Source organism: Arachis ipaensis, chromosome B5 (genome assembly GCF_059453495.1).
Source record: "Arachis ipaensis isolate K30076 ecotype BB chromosome B5, ASM5945349v1, whole genome shotgun sequence".
Classification (NCBI taxonomy): Eukaryota; Viridiplantae; Streptophyta; class Magnoliopsida; order Fabales; family Fabaceae; genus Arachis; species Arachis ipaensis.
The window spans coordinates 26972810-26992466 of record NC_142440.1 but is presented as its reverse complement, the minus strand read 5'-3'; the positions used below and the strand labels follow the sequence as shown (position 1 = coordinate 26992466).

At 38.2% G+C, this 19657-nt stretch overlaps 1 pseudogene; it reads left to right on the top strand.

Moving 5' to 3' along the window:
• The first annotated feature begins 341 nt into the window (after positions 1-341).
• Positions 342-4110, top strand: LOC148563671 (uncharacterized; annotated as a pseudogene).
• Positions 4111-19657: the final 15547 nt, after the last annotated feature.

Below are 19657 nucleotides of genomic sequence, written 5' to 3'. Positions count from 1 at the left end.
GAGAGGTTAGCTGGTCATGCTTTTTATTGTTTTCTAGATGGATATTCTGGATATAACCAAATTGCAATGGACCCTCAAGATCAAGAAAAGATGGCATTCACATGTCCTTTTGGAGTATTTGCTTATCGGAGAATGCCATTTGGACTCTGTAATGCCCAGCAACTTTTCAGAGGTGTATGCTTTCAATTTTTTCTGATATGGTTGAAATGTTTATTGAGATATTTATGGATGATTTTTCTATTTTTGGTAATTCTTTTGAATCCTGCCTTAAGCATTTATCTCTGGTCTTGAAACGGTGCCAAGAATCAAACCTTGTTTTAAATTGGGAGAAATGTCATTTTATGGTTATAGAAGGTATTGTTCTTGGCCAGCGGATTTCAAGAAAGGGAATTGAGTTTGATAGAGCAAAGGTGGAGGTGATTGAAACATTGCCACCACCAACCAATGTTAAGGCAGTCAGGAGTTTCTTGGGTCATGCTGGATTTTACAGAAGATTCATAAAGGATTTTTCTAAAATTGCTAAACCTCTGAGCAACCTATTGGTTGCTGATGTTCCTTTTATCTTTGATACTGACTGTCTGCATGCCTTTGAAACTTTGAAAGCAAACTTTACCTCTACTCCCATCATAGCTCTTCCTGACTGGGATTTACCATTTGAATTAATGTGATGCTAGTGACTATGCTATAGGAGCTATTTTAGGATAGAGACAAGGCAAGTTTATGCACGTCATTTACTATGCTAGTTGCGTCTTAAATGATGCTTAAAAGAATTACACAACTACAGAAAAAGAATTATTAGTTGTTATGTATGCTGTTGATAAGTTTAGGTCCTATTTAATTGGTTCTAAGGTTATTGTTTATACTGATCATGCTGCTTTGAAGTACCTTCTAACCAAACAGGACACTAACCAAGATTAATCAGATGGGTGCTGCTCCTTCAGGAGTTTGATATTGAGATCAAGGACAGGAAGGGATCAGAAAATCAAGTGGTTGACTATCTTTCTAGAATTGAACCTGAAAAAGGAATGCAATCACCCACAGTTGTGACTATAACACTCCCGGATGAGCAAATTTTTTGTCATTCAGCAGGCTCCATGGTTTGCGGATATTACAAATTACAAAGCCATGAGGTTCATCCCCAAGGAGTATAGTAAACAACAAATTAAGAAGCTGCTGACTAATGCAAAGTACTACTTTTAGGAGGATCCTTATCTTTTTAAAAGATGCTCATATGGTATAATCTGGACGTGTGCCTTAGATGAGGAGACACAGCAGATTCGTTTGTATTGTCATGGCTCTGATTATGGAGGCCACTTTGATGGTGAAAGGGCAGCTACAAAAGTTCTTCAGAGCGATTTTTACTGGCTGACTCTCTTCCGGAACTCAAGAGTATTTGTGAAGAACTATGACAAATGTCTGAGAACTAAGAATCTTTCTGCCAACCATGAGATTCCACAGCAGGGAATTCTTGAGATTGAGTTATTTGATGTGTGGGGTATTGACTTCATGAGACCTTTCCCACCCTCATACTCCAACACTTATATCTTAGTGGCAGTTGATTATGTGTCCAAATGGGTGGAAGCTGTGGCTTTGCCCACCAATGATGCCAAGGTGGTGATGAGCTTTCTCCAGAGATATATTTTCAGCCGGTTTAGTGTCCCAAAGACACTCATTGGTGATGGAGGAAGTCACTTCTACAACCAACAGCTGGACTCACTTCTGCAGAGATATGGAGTCCGTCATAAAGTGGCAACCCCTTATCTCCCTCAGACAAGTGGACGGATTGAGGTCTCTAATAGAGAACTCAAGAGGATTCTAGAGAAGACCGTCAGTATCTCAAGAAAGGATTGGTCTAGGAAGCTTGATGACGCTCTCTGGGCATACCGGACAACATACAAGACTCCTATTGGCATATCCTCTTATCAGTTAGTCTATGGTAAAGCCTGTCACTTGCTAATTGAGTTGGAGCATAGATCATACTGGGAAATAAAGTTTCTGAACTTTGATGCCCAAGCTGCAGGAATAAGCGGATGCTTCAGCTAAATGAGCTTGATGAATTCAGATACTCTACCTATGAGAATGTCAAGCTCTATAAAGAGAGAACCAAGATATGGCATGACAAGAAGATTGCCATAAGAGTCTTTGAGCTAGGTCAGGGAGTGCTATTATTCAATTCAAGGCTCAAACTCTTTCTTGGGAAGCTGAAATCCCGGTGGTCAGGACCATTTGTGGTAACTAGAGCATCACCGTATGGTCATATGGAAATTCAGGAAGAGAGTTCTAACAGAAGGTTTATAGTGAATGGTCAGAGGTTGAAGCACTACCTTGGAAGCGAGATTGATCACCAAAGGTCAACTCATCTACTGAACTAGCAGAACTAACCGTCAAGCTAATGACGGTAAAGAAGCGCTTGTCGGGAGGCAACCCGATGTTTTCGTATCCTTAAGTTTGATTTTTACTTTGATTTTTTTTAATTATTTAGTTTTGTTTGAGTTTCTACTGTTTTTCCTTTGTTTTATGTGTATTTTGATCATGCAGAGTGATTAGAATAGAAACAGGTGCATTAAGACAGAGTTTCAGACACCCTAGAGGAAGTTGTTGCGGACAAGGTGGCGCCTAACTTCACTCCTTGAAGTTAGGCGCCAGTCATGCGTGCCATTTGGAGTTAGCTACTGGAGGCTTGGCGCCTAACTTCACCTCCTTGAAGTTAGGCGCCACACAAGGCGTTCTTGGAGGATTGGTTGCTGCCAGGTCTCCACCTAGGCGCCAAAAAAAAATTTTTTTTGAGGTTGCACTTAACTTGAGTTTTCTCAAGTTAGGCGCCAGGTGTAAATTACAAGCAACGTTAGGCACTGGAATCCTCAGGTTAGGTGCCAGAAAGGGTGTTCACACGAAGTTAGGCGCCAGCTTCACTTGTATTTTTTTTCTGTTCATTGTAATGGCACCAAAACCATTGAGTCCTCAAAGAAGCAGAAAGGCAAAGAGCCAGCCACCAGTTCTTATAATGCAGAGAGGTTCCGCTCCAAGCTCCATGAGGAACACTTTTATAAAAATACTTACAAGAAGACTGTAATTCCGGATGTGAAATTTGCACTGCAACCGGATGAATATCCAAAAATTCAATTTCAAATTCAGAGGAAAGGGTGGCAATTTCTGTGAAACCCACACACTGAGGTTGGACAATTAATGGTCCAAGAATTTTATGGAAATCTCTGGGTCACTTACAAGGATGTTGATGCGGTCAATGAAAAGAACTATCAGAGCTATGTGAGAGGAAAGGTTATTGATTTCAGTGAAAGAAACATCCGACGTGCCCTCCATCTGCTACCTCTTTATCATACATCTGCTTGTTACAGTGAGAGGATGCATAGAGATCAGCAACTGGACCAAGTACTTGAAGAAATATGCATTCTGAGTTCTCAGTGGAAAATAGGTGCAGAAGAGAAGCCAAACCAACTGAAGAGCACTGATCTTCTTCCTATAGCTAGGAGATGGTTAGACTTCATCCGAAGGTCTATCATGCCAACTTGTAACCGGTCCGAATGCACTGTGGACCGGGCGGTCATGATTCACTGTATCATGAAAGGAGATGTGGTCAAGGTAGATAACATTATTCCACAATAGATATATAACATTGCCTCTAATCCTCTTAAGAAGGCTAAACTTGGTTTTCCCTATCTGATTTACTGCCTATATTAAGCAGCAAAGGTAAAGGTGGATAATGACTTCCCTATTCCTGTTGAGAGGCCAATTACTAAGAAGACCATGGAGAGCCTTAGGGAACAGCATAGGGTCCCCAGAGAAGATCAAGTTGAGGAGGAAGCTCAATAGGACCATCCTCCATTACCTCAGCGACATTACTTCCCACTTCAGGAGTATTGGCAGCAGCTTACTTCCTCTATTGAGCATATGAGAATCACATAGGATAGCCACTGGCAGTAGTTCAATGCATCCATGGAGCAGATGAGGGTGACACAAGACAACCGCTGGGAATATCTCACCTCCACTCTTAATCAGATGAGGGCTGCTCAGGACTCTCAGCACCAGGAGATTTTCCAACTGAGATAGGACTTTGACCGTCTGAGAGGACCATATGGACCACAGCCATAGGAGAGAGATCCCCACCATGGAGACTGAGGTGGTTTAGTCTCTTTTTCACTTCCTATTTTATTCTGCTATTATTATGTTATGTTCCTGTTTTCTGCTATTTTGTCCTAGTGCCTGCATGATCTTTGGTTGTTTCAATTCCTAGGTTCTAGTTTAATTTTGCTATTCTGTTAATTCTGTTATTTGATTTTAGTTATAAAAAGTTGTCTCATGTACCGCTAACTGAGCTTGAATCCAAAAAAAAAAGAGAAGTGATGCATTGCATGGAAAATTGAGTTTATATTAAAGAGTAGTATTATTAACTTAAATATGGTGGTATTATCTGTGAGTATGAATACATGATATGAACAGTTCATATTCGAATTTGAATCAAAGGATGTTGATGCATAAGGAACAAGAATTTACAGAACTATTATAAATTCTCTAAAGTAAACAAAAGCTTAATCCTTGAAGCAAAAGAAACAGCAAAAGAAAAATAAAGAAAAGCAAGGTCCAAGGCTCTGAGCATCAATGACTATGAAGGTCAAATATGATTAAAATCTCAAAGACTTGTTTTCCTAGTTGATGAGCGGATAATTTTTACCCGTTTTGGTATTGTTTTTACATAGTTTTTAGTATGTTTTAGTTACTTTTTATTATGTTTTTATTAGTTTTTATGCAAAAATCACATTTCTGGACTTTACTATGAGTTTGTGTGTTTTTCTATGCTTTCAGGTATTTTCTGGCTAAAATTGAGGGACCTGAGCAAAATCTGATTCAGAGGCTGAGAAAGGACTGCAGATGCTGTTGGATTCTAACCCTCCTGCACTCAAAGTGGATTTTCTAGAGCTATAGTAGCCCAATTGGCGTGCTCTCAATTAGGGGTGTTCAAAACCGATCCAAACCAAACAAAACCGATCAACCGAGCCAAAAAAACCGAAAACCGAATAAACTGAAAACCGAAAAAACCGAAAAAAAAATTTTTGCTGTTTTTTGCGGTTCGGTTCGGTTTTCGGTTTTGTTAGTGAAAACCCTAACCAAACCGAACCGAACCAGTTTATCTAAAAACCCTAATATAAATAAGTGAAACCCTCTTCCCCTTAGATGACCTAGCCGCCATTCACCGTATAAAGCCCCTATTCCCTAACTCTCTCCACTCCCCATTCTCCACACTCTCTTCCCACCGTTCACAAAGTCGCCGTCCTCTCAGCCCCTGGAATCGCGGACAGCACCTTCGCGGCGGCCCTTCCTCGTCGCGGTTCCATCTTCTTGGTGCGGTCCTCCCTCAGTCCCTCCCTTCCTCGACGTGGCTCTTTTTCTCCCTCTGTTCGTCGTCTTCAATGCACTGCAGCCACCGTCTCCTCTACGCCGTGTCTCTCTAGCCTCCTTGCACCAGGAGCTTTTGTCTTCCTCCACGCACTGGAGCCACCGTCTCCTCCACACACAAGCAGGCGCCGTCGTCGTCCATGACATTGCCTCCAAGTTAGGTATTCAATTTCTGTTTTTATTATTCTGTTGGTAATTTTATTTTGTTGTGCTTCTGCCTTTGTTTTTCTATAATTCTGTGTTTACATTTTTTATTTTTAATTCTATTTTATGATTCTGTTAGTGATTTTGCTTTTTGTGCTTCTGCATCTATTTTTCTATGATTTTATTTTGATTGCTCCTTCTTTTGTTTTTCTATGATTTTGTTTTTACAGGTGATCTTTAATTCTGTTTTTGTGATTTTGTGAATTACGTAATTATGCAGTTTGTTGCTCACTTGCTCACTGCGTCTTGCTCAGTGCTCACAGCTTCACCACCACCTCTGCCTCTGGTCTGCCTATGTTCCGCCGTTGTCAATGATTTTAATACATGTTTTGATTTTTGATGGATGAAATTGCTATGGGTTGAATTCTGTTAATGTAAAATTAGGATTAAGTTTAGGGTTTGAATTCTGTAATTGATAAATTTGGATCGAGTTAGATTCTAGGGTTTGTGAAATTGAGGCTAGGGTTTGTGAAATTGGGACATTTGTATCTTATAATGAATTTAGGGTTTGCTCTCTGTTAAATGTAGTTTTTTCTTATTTTTTTGTTTATTTAAAATATTTTTGAATAATTAAAAAAACCGAATAAACCGAACCAAACCAAACCGATTTTAATTGGTTTGGTTTGGTTCGGTTCGGATGGTCTCAGTAAAAAAACCGAACCAAACCGAACTGCAGATTTAATAAACGATCGGATTGGATGGCTTTTTCCTAAATAACCGAACCAAACCGCACCACGAACACCCCTACTCTCAATTTCGTTGGAAAGTAGACATCTTGGGCTTTCCAAAAATGTATAATAATCCATACTTTGCTCGAGATTTGATGGCCCAAACTGGCGTCCAAACGCCAGCCAGAGACCCTTTTCTGGTGTAAAATGCCAGAACTGGCACCAGAACTGGAGTTAAACGCCCAAACTGGCATCCGAGCTGGCGTTTAACTCAAGAGAATGCCTATACACGTGTAAAGCTCAATGCTCAGCCCAAGCACACACCAAGTGGGCCCCGGAAGTGGATTTCTGCCCTATCTGCACTTAGTTACTTATTTTCTGTAATCCCTAGTAACTAGTTTAGTATAAATAGCACTTTTTACTATTGTATTCAGGGAATCAATTACTTTTGAGACCTATTATCATCTCTTTTCACTTTTATGTTACATTTGGGAGGCTGGCCACACGGCCATGCCTAGACCTTTTTCTCTTATGTATTTTCTACGGTGGAGTTTCTACAGCTCATAGATTAAGGTGCGGAGCTCTGCTGTTCTTCATGAATTAATGCAAGTACTATTGTTTCTCTTTCAATTCACGCTTACTTCTTCTCCAAGATATACTCTTGTACTTAATTCAATTAAGTCAGAATGAAGGGGTGACCCGTGACAATCACCCACTATCTTCGTTACTCGCTTAGCCAAGATCCGCGTGCCTGACAACCACAAGCGGTCTACGTGATGTTCAACGTAGTCATTGGACGACAGCCGGAGTATAATCTCTTGGGTCTCTAATCCATGGACCGAGTCCGTGAGATTAGAACCTTCGTGGTAGAGGCTAGAACCAATTGGCAGCATTCCTGAGATTCGGAAAGTCTAAACCTTGTCTGTGGTATTCTGAGTAGGATCTGGGAAAGGATGACTGTGACGAGCTTCAAACTCGCGAATGTTGGGTGCAGTGACAGTGTGCAAAAGGAAAGAGAGATCCTATTCCGACGCTAGTGAGAACCGACAGAAGATTAGCCATACAGTAGCTGTACCTGGTATTTTTCATCCGAGAGGATCATACAGCTTGCCATGCAAGGGAGCACGCATGACTGGAAGAAGACAATAGGAAAGCAGAGGTTCAGAAGCAACAAAGAATCTACAAACGCTTATCTGAAATTCCCACCAATGAATTACATAAGTATCTTTATTTTATTTTACGTTTTATTTATCATTCAATTATCAAAAACTCATAACCATTTAAATCCGCCTGGCTAAGATCTACATGATGACCATAGCTTGCTTCAAGCCGACAATCTCCGTGGGATCGACCCTTACTCACGTAAGGTTTTATTACTTGGACGACCCAGTGCACTTGCTGGTTAGTTGTATCGGAGTTGTGAAAAGTGTGATCACAATTCTGTGCACCAAGTTTTTGGCGCCGTTGCCGGGGATTGTTCGAGTTTGGACAACTGACGGTTCATCTTGTTGCTTAGATTGGGTAATTTTATTTTATGTTTAAGTTTTTTATTTTTATTTTCGAAAAACAAAAAAAATTTAGTTTTCAAAAAATTCATAAAAATTTTTAAGAATGAATTCTAGAGCTTCTTGAGATATGTTGAAGCCTGGTTGGCTGTTAAGCCATGTCTAATCTTTTGGACCGAGGCTTTAGACTTTCCATTGTAGAACGGACATGTCTGTATTTGTTATGCTAAAGCTTGGCTGGCCATTTGGCCATGTCTAATTCTTTTGGACCGAAACTTTAGACAAACATTGCACGAATCCTGGAATTCTTATTAAAAATTTTGAATTTCTTTATTTTCTTTTTCCAAAATAATTTTGAAAAATATACAAAAAAATTAATAAAATAATAAAAATCAAAAAAATTTTGTGTTTCTTGTTTAAGTCTTGTGTCAAATTTTAAGTATGGTATCAACTGCATGTTTTTAATTTTTCTTAGATTTTCAAAAATTCATCATGTGTTCTTTCTTGATCCTCAAGTTGTTCTTGATAATTTTCTTTGTTTAATCTTGTGATTTTCTTGTTTTGTGTTTTTTGTTATTTTTCATATGCATTTTCGAGTTCATAGTGTCTAAACATTAAAAAAATTTCTAAGTTTGGTGTCTTGCATGTGTTTCTTTTCTTAAAAAAAATTTCAGAAATATGTTCTTGATGTTCATCATGATCTTCAAAGTGTTCTTGGTGTTCATCTTGACATTCAAAGTGTTCTTGCATGCATTAGTTGTTTTGATCTTAAATTCTTATGTCTTGTGTCATTTTGTTATTTTTCTCTTTCTTCATTAATTCAAAAAAATTAAAAATAATATCTTTTCCTTATTCTTCTCATAAATTTCGAAATTTTGGGTTGACTTAGTCAAAAATTTTTAAAATTTAGTTGTTTCTTATTAGTCAAGTCAAAATTTCAATTTAAAAACTTTATCTTTTCAAATCATTTTCAAAAATCAAATCTTTTTCATTTTTCTTCTTAATATTTTCGAATTTCTTAAATAAATTTTCAAAATATTTTTCTTATTTTTATTTCACATTTTCGAAAATTTTACTAACAATTAATATTTTGATTCAAAAATTTCAAGTTGTTACTTTCCTATTAAGAAAGGTTCAATCTTTAAATTCTAGAATCATATCTTTTAGTTTCTTGTTAGTCAAGTCATCAACTTTAATTTTAAAAATCAAATCTTTTTAAATTTCTTTTTCAAATCTTTTTCAAAATAAATTTCAATCATATCTTTTTCAAAATTTAATTTTAAAATCTTTTTCTAACTTCTTATCTTCTCAAAATTTATTTTCAAATCTTTTTCAATTAACCACTTGACTTGTTTGTTTTAATTTTAAAAAGTTTACTATTTCTTATCTTTTTCAAAACCACCTAATTACTTTTCCACTTCTAATTTTTGAAAACAACTAACCACTTTTTCAAAAAAAAATTTAGTTAACTAATTATTTTAAATTCTACTTTTATTTTATTTCTTTTCTTAAATTTTGAATTCTAACTTAATTAATTAAATAAAAATAAAAATATTTTTCTTCTCCCTCTTTTTAAAATTCGAATACTCTCTCTCATCTCTTTCTATTTATTTAATTATTTACTAACACTTCTCTTCTACTCATAATTCGAACCCTCTCCCTCTCTCTGTGTTCGAATTCCTCTTATTCTCTCTCTACCTCATTCTTCTATTCTTCTATTCTTATACTCACATAAAGGAATCTCTATACTGTGACATAGAGGATTTCTCTTCTTTTCTGTTCTCTTTTTTTTTCATATGAGCAGAAATAGGGATAAAGTCATTCTTGTTGAAGCTGATCCTGAACCTGAAAGGACTCTGAAGAGGAAGCTAAGAGAAGCTAAAGCACAATACTCTGGAGAGAACCTTACAGAAATTTTTAAAAAAGAAGTAGATATGGCAGCCAAACCCAACAACAATGGTGGAGATGCAAGGAAGGTGCTTGGTGACTTTACTACACCAACTTCCGACTTCTATGGAAGAAGCATCTCAATTCCTGCAATTGGAGCAAACAACTTTGAGCTTAAGCCTCAATTAGTTTCTCTAATGTAACAGAATTGCAAGTTTCATGGACTTCCATTGGAAGATCCTCATCAGTTCTTAGCTGAATTCTTGCAAATCTGTGACACTGTTAAGACCAATGGGGTTAATCCCGAGGTCTACAGACTTATGCTTTTCCCCTTTGCTGTAAGAGACAGAGCTAAGATATGGTTGGACTCACAAACTAAAGAAAGCCTGAACTCTTGGAAAAAGTTGATCAATGCTTTCTTGGCAAAATTCTTTCCACCTCAAAAGTTGAGCAAGCTTAGAGTGGAAGTCCAAACCTTCAGACAGAAGGAAGGTGAATCCCTCTATGAAGCTTGAGAAAGATACAAGCAATTGATTAGAAGGTGTCCTTCTGAAATGCTTTCAGAATGGAGCATCTTATGTATATTCTATGATGGTCTGTCTGAATTGTCCAAGATGTCATTGGACCACTCTGCTGGTGGATCTCTTCATCTGAAGAAAACACCTTCAGAAGCCCAAGAACTCATTAAAATGGTTGCAAATAACCAGTTCATGTATACTTCTGAAAGAAATCCTGTGAATAATGGGATGACTCAGAAGAAAGGAGTTCTTGAGATTGATACTCTGAATGCCATATTAGCTCAGAATAAAATATTGACTCAGTAAGTCAATATGATTTCTCAGAATCTGACTAGAATGCAAGCTGCATCCGGTAGTACTAAAGAAGCTTCCTCTGAAGAAGAAGCTTATGACCCTGAGAATCCTGGAATGGAAGAAGTGAATTATATGGGAGAATCCTATGGAAACACTGATGAGAGAAACTTTTGCGTGGTCTAGAAATTTACGGATAAATCCTCGTTGCAAGTATAGTTTCTAAACCTTCAAAAGTCCTTTCATACAAACGTTTTGGTTGTCACAAGTAACAAACCCCTAAATAAATTGATAACCGAAGTATTCAAACCTCGGGTCGTCTTCTCAAGGAACTACAGGGAAGTATGTTCTTATTATTGGTTATGGAGATTGTAAATTGGGGTTTTGAGAATGAAGAGCGAATAGTCTAATTAGCAAATAAAGTAAATGAAGAACAAGTAATTTAAATGGCAAGTAAAATAAATAAATGACTGTAAATAAACTTTTGGCAAGGTATGAGAAATTAGAGGTCCTATCCTAGCTATCCTTATCAATGATGATGAGAATTGAATCTTAATTCCACTTTGTTAACCTTTACTAAGATAAAGGAAGGTCAAGGGATTAATTGGTTTGATCTTCGAATCCTATTTATTTCCTAAGAAAAGATTGAGATTATTGAAGTTCAGTTTAATTAACAAATATAATAATTATCATTCATGTTTGAGTTTGATAACTCCTGAGTTACTGATTTCTTAACCAAGACCAAAAGGAGAAAAGTAAATCTACTTGAATAAAAATGCCTTCAGATGGGAATAACAATAATGTAAATAAGAGAAAGCAATATTAAACTGAAATACCTCAAATAACATTAATTCAAAGATGTAATCTGTAACATGGAAGAATTCATAAGCCAAATAGGCAACATAACTAATATAAGCATTAAAGTATCTGAAAGTAAGAGATAAATATAAAGTAAAAGAACATTGAAACCTGGGATTGAGAGTCACTCCTAAAACTAAGAGAAATCCTAAATCCTAATCCTAAGAGAGAGGAGAGAATCTCCCTCTCAAAACTAAATCTAAATCATGAAAACTAACTAAAGTTGAGACTCTCCCTGAATGGGTGCATTTCCCCACTTCATAACCTCTGGTCTATGCCTTCCGGACTTGGATTTGGGCCAAAAAGGGCTTCAAAATTCGCTATGGGCGTTTTCTGCAATTTCTGGTGCGTGGCCTCTGTCACGCGTCCGTGTGGGTCACGCGGTCGCATCATTCAGAGTTTTCCTTGTCACGCGGTCGCATCAGTCATGCGACCGCCTCATATGTGTTCTGCTTAAGGCGCGCGGTCGCGTCAGTCATGCGGCCGCGTCGCTGCTTCTTCACGCTTGGCATGCGTCCGCGTCGCCCATGCGATCGCGTGGATGCCAGTTTCTTCACAAACTCCGTTTTATGCTTTCCTTCCATTTTTGTATGTTTCCTTTCCATCCTTTAAGTCATTCCTGCCTTAGAAGATCTGAAACTACTCAACACACTAATCACGGCATCGAATGGAAGTAAAGGTAATTAAAATAATTAATTTTAAAGCATAGGAAACATGTTTTTCACATACATCACATAATAAGGAAGGGAAAGTAAAACCATGCAAATAATATGAATAAGTGGGTGAAGGATTGAATAAATCACTCAGATTAAGTACAAAATATATCATAAAATATGGGTTTATCAAATACCTATAATCCTTCATGGAGAAATTATCCAAATTTCTCATGGAAGGATCAACAGAAGCCTCAACAAGGCTTTAATAATAATAATGGTGGGAGAAATAGGTTTGGCAATAGCAAGCCTTTTCCATCATCTTCTGAGCAACAGACAGAGAATTCTAAGCAGAGCCTCTCTGACTTAGCAACCATAGTCTCTGATCTATCTAAGACCACTCTCAGTTTCATGACAGAAACAAGGTCCTCCATCAGAAATTTGGAAGCACAAGTGGGTCAGCTGTGTAAAAGAGTTACTGAAATCCCTCCTAGTACTCTCCCAAGCAATACAGAAGAGAATCCAAAGAGAGAGTGCAAGGCCATCAATATAACCAAAGTGGCCGAACCTATAGAGGAGGAAGAGGCAGTGATTTCCAGTGAGGAAAACCTTGCTGGATGTCCACTAACCATTAAGGAGTTCCCTATTGAGGAACCAAAGGAATTTGAGGCTCATACAGAGACCATAGAGATTCGACTGAACTTACTGTTGCCATTTATGAGCTCTGATGAGTATTCTTCCTCTGAAGAAGATGAAGATATTGTTGAAGAGCAAGTTACTCAGTATCTAGGAGCAATCATGAAGCTGAATGCCAAGTTATTTGGTAATGAGACTTGGGAGGATGAACCTCCATTGCTCATCAATGAACTGAATGCCTTGGTTCAGCAGAAATTACCTCAGAAGAAATCGGATCCCGGAAAGTTCTTAATACCTTGTACCATAGGCACCATGACCTTTAAGAAGGCTTTGTGTGACCTGGGGTCAGGAATAAACCTCATGCCACTCTTTGTAATAGAGAAACTAGGGATCTTTGAGGTACTAGCTGTAAGAATCTCACTAGAGATGGCAGACAAATCAATGAAACAGGCTTATGGACTTGTAGAGGATGTCTTAGTGAAGGTTGAAGGCCTGTGCATCCCTGCTGACTTCATAATCCTAGACACTGGGAAGGATGAGGATGAATCCATTATCCTTGGAAGACCCTTCCTGGCCACAGCAAGGGCTGTGATTGATGTGGACAGAGGAGAGTTAGTCCTTCAATTGAATAAGGACTACCTTGTCTTTAAGGCTCAAGGATCTTCTTCTGTAACCATGGAGAGGAAGAATGAAAAAATTCTCTCAATACAGAGTAAAGCAGAGCCCCTACATTCAAACTCTAAGTTTGGTGTTGGGAGGCCACCATTAAGCTCTGAGTCTCTGTGAAGCTCTCTAAGAGCTCAATGTCAAGCTATTGACATTAAAGAAGCGCTTATTGGGAGGCAACCCAATGTTATTTAATTATATTTAATTATGGACATTTGTTTTCCATTGCCATGTTATGTTTTCTTTAGGTAGATGATCATGTGGAGTCACAAAAACAGCTGCAGAATTAAAGCGGAATCAAAAACAGCATCAAAAAATAGCACACCCTGGAGGACAGGCTTACTGGTGTTTAAACGCCAGTAAGGATAGCAGAATGGGCGTTTAACGCCCAGTCTGGCAGCATTCTGGGCGTTAAACACCAGAATTGGCAGACAGACTGGCATTTAATGCTAGAAAATGGTGTCTGGTGTCTGGCTGACGTTAAACGCCAAAATTGGCAGATAGAATGGCGTTTAACGCCAGAAAAGGGTGTCTGGTCGGCATTAAACGCCAGAAAGGGGCATTAGCCTGGTGTTTAACGCCAGAAAAGGTAGTAGAGATGGCGTTAAACGCCAGAAATGGCACACAGAGGGCGTTTAAACGCCAGAAAGGTGCAGGGACTAGAATTCCTTGACACCTCAGGATCTGTGGACCCCACAGGATCCTCACTACCCCAACTCACTCTCTCTCCTCTTCACACCTTTCCATAACACTCTTCCCCAAATACCCTTGACCAATCACATTAATACCTCTTCCCCATAATCTCTTCACCACTCACATCCATCCACTTTTCCCCAAAAACCCATCATAAAACCCCACCTACCTCACCATTCAAATTCAAAACATTTCCCTTCCAAACCCAACCCCTTCTTACATGAATTACCTCTCTCTCTTACCCTATAAATACCCCTCCTTACCACCTTCAATTTCACACATCATAAACACTTAAACCCCCATTGGCCGAATCCAAAACACCCTTCTATCCCCTCTATTTCTTCTTCTTCTCCTTCTTTCTTTCTTCTTTTGCTCGAGGACGAGCAAACCTTTTAAGTTTGGTGTGGGAAAAAGCTCTGCTTTTTTTTTCCATAACCATTAATGGCACCTAAGGCCGGAGAAATCTCTAGAAAGAGGAAAGGAAAGGCAATTGCTTCCACCTCCGAGTTATGGGAGATGGAAAGATTCATCTCAAAGGTCCATCAAGACCACTTCAATGAAGTTATGGCCAAGAAAAGGGTGATTTCCGAAGTCCCCTTCATGCTCAAAAAGAGTAAATATCCGAAAATTCGACGTGAGGTTCGAATAAGAGGTTGGGAAGCTCTCACCAACCCCATCCAACAAGTCAAAATCTTAATGGTTCAAGAGTTCTATGCTAATGCATGGATCACTAATAACCATGATCAAAGTGTGAACCCGAACCCAAAGAATTGGCTCACAATGGTTCGGGGGAAATACTTAGATTTCAGTCCGAAAACCATGAGGTTGGCATTCAACTTACCAATGATGCAAGGAGATCCTCATCCTTTCACCAGAAGGGTCAACTTTGATCAAAGGTTAGACCAAGTCCTCATGGACATCTGTGTGGAAAGAGCTTAATGGAAGAGAGACTCAAAAGGCAAGCCGGTTCAATTGAGAAGGCCTGACCTCAAACCCGTGGCTAGGGGATGGTTGGAGTTCATCCAACGCTCTATCATTCCTACTAGCAACCGGTCCGAAGTAACTGTGGGTCGGGCTATCATAATCCATAGTATCATGATTGGAGAGGAAGTAGAAGTTCATGAGATCATACCTCTAGAACTATACAAGGTGGCGGACAAGCCCTCCACTTTGGCAAGGTTAGCCTTTCCTCATCTCATCTGTAACCTATGCAATTCAGCTGGAATTGTCATAGAGGAAGACATCCTCATTGAAGAGGATAAGCCCATCACTAAAAAGAGGATAGAGCAAACAAGAGAGCCCACTCATGGACCTCAACAAGAGCATGAGGAAGTCCCTCATCAAGAAATCCCTGAGATGCCTCAAGGGATGCATTTCCCTCCACAAGGCTATTGGGAGCAACTCAACACCTCTTTAGGAGATTTGAGTTCTAACATGGAGCAACTAAGGATGGAGCACCAAAAGCACTCCATTATCCTCAATGAAATCAGAGAGGACCAAAAGGCCATGAGGGAGGAGCAACAAAGGCAAGGAAGAGATATTGAGGAGCTAAAGCACTCTATAGGATCTTCAAGAGGAAGAACTAGCCACCGTCACTAAGCTGGACCCGTTCTTTAATTTTCTTGTTCTTATTTTTCTATTTTTCGGTTTTTATGCTTTATGTTTTGTATATGTTTGTGTCTTTATTACATTATCATTAGTGTTTAGTGTCTATGTATTAAAGCTATGAATGTCCCATGAATCCTTCACCTTTCTTAAATGAAAAATGTTTTCTGAAAAAGAAAAATAAGTACATGAATTTCGAATTCTATCTTGAAAATAGTTTAATTATTTTGATGTGGTGGCAATACTTTTTGTTTTCTGAATGAATGCTTGAACAGTGCATATTTTTTATAGTGAAGTTTATGAATATTAAAATTGTTGGCTCTTGAAAGAATAATGAAAAAAGAGAAATGTTATTGATAATCTGAAAAATCATAAAATTGATTCTTGAAGCAAGAAAAAGCAGTGAAAAACACAAAGCTTGCGAAAAAAATGGCAAAAAAAAAAAGAAAAAAAAAAGAAAAAGCAAGCAGAAAAAGCCAATAACCCTTTAAACTAAAAGACAAGGGTAAAAAGGATCCAAGGCTTTGAGCATTAATGGATAGGAGGGCCCAAAGGAATAAAATCCTGGCCTAAGCGGCTAAATCAAGTTGTCCCTAACCATGTGCTTGTGGCGTGAAGGTGTCAAGTGAAGAGCTTGAGACTGAGCGGTTAAAGTCGTGGTCCAAAGCAAAAAGAGTGTGCTTAAGAACTCTGGGCACCTCTAACTGGGGACTCTAGCAAAGCTGAGTCACAATCTGAAAAGGTTCACCCAGTTATGTGTCTGTGGCATTTATGTATTCGGTGGTAATAGTGGAAAACAAAATGCTTAGGGTCACGGCCAAGACTCATAAAGTAGATGTGTTCAAGAATCAACATACTGAACTAAGAAAATCAATAACACTATCTGAATTCTGAGTTCGTATGGATACCAATCATTCTGAACTTCAAAGGATAAAGTGAGATGCCAAAACTGTTCAGAAGCAAAAAGCTACTAGCCCCGCTCATCTAATTGGAACTAATCTTCATTGATATTTCTCAAATTTATTGTATTTTCTCTTCTTTTTATCCTATTTTGTTTTTAGTTGCTTGGGGACAAGCAACAATTTAAGTTTGGTGTTGTGATGAGCGGATAATTTATACCCTTTTGGCATTGTTTTTACATAGTTTTTAGTATGTTTTAGTTACTTTTTATTATATTTTTATTAGTTTTTATGCAAAAATCACATTTCTGGACTTTACTATGAGTTTCTGTTTTTCTGTGATTTCAGGTATTTTCTGGCTAAAATTGAGGGACCTGAGCAAAAATCTGATTAAGAGGCTAAGAAAGGACTGCAGATGCTGTTGGATTTTGACCCTCCTACACTCGAAGTGAATTTTCTAGAGCTACAGAAGTCCAATTGGTGCGCTCTCAATTGCGTTAGAAAGTAGACATCTTGAGCTTTCCAAAAATGTATAATAGTTCATACTTTGCCTGAGATTTGATGGCCCAAACTTGCGTCCAAACGCCAGCCAGAGACCCTTTTCTGGCGTAAAACGGCAGAACTGGCACCAGAACTGGAGTTAAACGCCCAAACTGGCATCCAAGCTGGTGTTTAACTCAAGAGAAGGCTTACGAACGTGTAAAGCTCAATGCTCAGCCCAAGCACACACCAAGTGAGCCTCGGAAGTAGATTTCTGCACTATCTGTACTTAGTTACTTATTTTCTGTAATCCCTAGTAACTAGTTTAATATAAATAGCACTTTTTACTATTGTATTCAGGGAATCAATTACTTTTGAGACCTATTATCATCTCTTTTCACTTTTATGTTACATTTGGGAGGCTGACCACACGGCCATGCCTAGACCTTTTTCTCTTATGTATTTTCTACGGTGGAGTTTCTACACCTCAAAGATTAAGGTGCGGAGCTCTGCTGTTCTTCATGAATTAATGCAAGTACTATTGTTTCTCTTTCAATTCACGCTTACTTCTTCTCCAAGATATACTCTTGTACTTAATTCAGTTAAGTCAGAATGAAGGGGTGACCCGTGACAATCACCCACTATCTTCGTTACTCGCTTAGCCAAGATCCGCGTGCCTGACAACCACAAGCGGTCTACATGATGTTCAACGTAGTCTTTGGACGACAGCCGGAGTATAATCTCTTGGGTCTCTAATCCACGGACCGAGTTCGTGAGATTAGAACCTTCGTGGTAGAGACTAGAACCAATTGGCAGCATTCCTGAGATCCGGAAAGTCTAAACCTTGTCTGTGGTATTCCGAATAGGATCTGGGAAGGGATGATTGTGATGAGCTTCAAACTCGCAAATGTTGGGCGCAGTGACAGTGTGCAAAAGGATAGAGAGATCCTATTCCGACACTAGTGAGAACCGACAAATGATTAACCGTGCGGTAGCTGTACCTGGTCTTTTTCATCTGAGACGAGAAATCTGACAGTTGATTAGCCGCGAAGAAACTGTACCTGGTATTTTTCATCCGAGAGGATCATACAGCTTGCCATGGAAGGGATCACGCATGACTGGAAGAAGACAATAGGAAAGCAGAGGTTCAGAAGCAACAAAGTATCTCCAAACGCTTATCTGAAATTTCCACCAATGAATTACATAAGTATCTTTATTTTATTTTACGTTTTATTTATCTTTCAATTATGAAAAACTCATAACCATTTAAATCCGCCTGACTAAGATCTACAGGATGACCATAGCTTGCTTTAAGCCGACAATCTCCGTGGGATCGACCCTTACTCACGTAAGGTTTTATTACTTGGACGACCCAGTGCACTTGCTGATTAGTTGTATCGGAGTTGTGAAAAGTGTGATCACAATTCCGTGCACCACTAGTCATATGCTTGTGGTGTAAATGTGTCAAGTAATCCTTGAGACAGAGCACTAAGAGTTGAGATCAAGTACATTTAACAAAGTATGCCAAAGGTTTTGAGCACCACTGTCTGGGAGTAACTGAAAGAAAAATCAGAACTAAAAGAGAGTTCCCCAGTTAAGTGCATGTGGTATTTTTGTGTCAAGTGCAACTTGAGACAAAGAATTTAAAGTCACGGCTAGGCTCAAGGTGCAAAGCATTTAAGTGCTTGTGGTGTTTTTGGTGTTTTTGTGTTCTGCCCTTCTTACTTTTTACAATTCAAATTAAGAATTATTATGGATATTATATCCTGACTAAGAGTTACGAGATAACCATAGCTTTCTTCAAGCCAACAATCTCCGTGGGATCGACCCTTACTCACGTAAGGTATTACTTGGACGACCCAGTGCACTTGCTGGTTAGTTGTGTGAAGTTGTAAGAGAGTAATGTGAACATTAACATTACAATTTCGTGCACCACGTTTTTGGCGCCGTTGCCGGGGATTGTTCGAGTTTGGACAACTGACGGTTTATTTTGTTGCTTAGATTAGGAAAAATTTTTCTTCTTGGTTTAGAGTCTTTTATTATTGTTTTTGGGTTAAAATTTTAGAATCCTTATTTTCTCTTTCAAAAAAAAAATTTTTTTCGAAAATTATATTTTTATAATTGAGTTTTTCTGTTTGAGTTTAGTTTTATATTTTAAGTTTGGTGTCAATTGCATGTTTTTATATTTTTTCTTTTTTTTATTTTCGAAATTTGTGTTCTTTGTTCTTTCTTCATCTTCAAGTTGTTCTTGTTTATTTTTCTTGTTTGATCTTTAGTTTTTCTTGTTTTGTGATTTTTCTTGTTTTTCTTGTGCCTTTTCAAAACATTAGTTTTCAAAAAAAAAATATTTTTTTCATTCTTAGTTATTTAAAAATACTTCTTCAAAACAAGTGTTACATTCATAACTCAGTTGGCTAGAGCGTTAGTCTGTGTTCTTGGTAATTGGGTCAGAATCTTTTATATTCTTTTCAAAATCTTTTTTTTCAAAAATAATTTTTCTATTAAATCTTGCGCCAAACTTTAAGTTTGGTGTTTTCTTGTTGATTTTTCTTTGTTTTTCGAAAATTTTAGTTTGGTTTTCTAAAAATTTTAAGTTTGGTGTTCCTTCTTCATGTTCTTGTTGTTCTTGTGAGTCTTCAAGGCGTTCTTGAGTTTTCCTTGTGTCTTGATCTTAAAATTTTT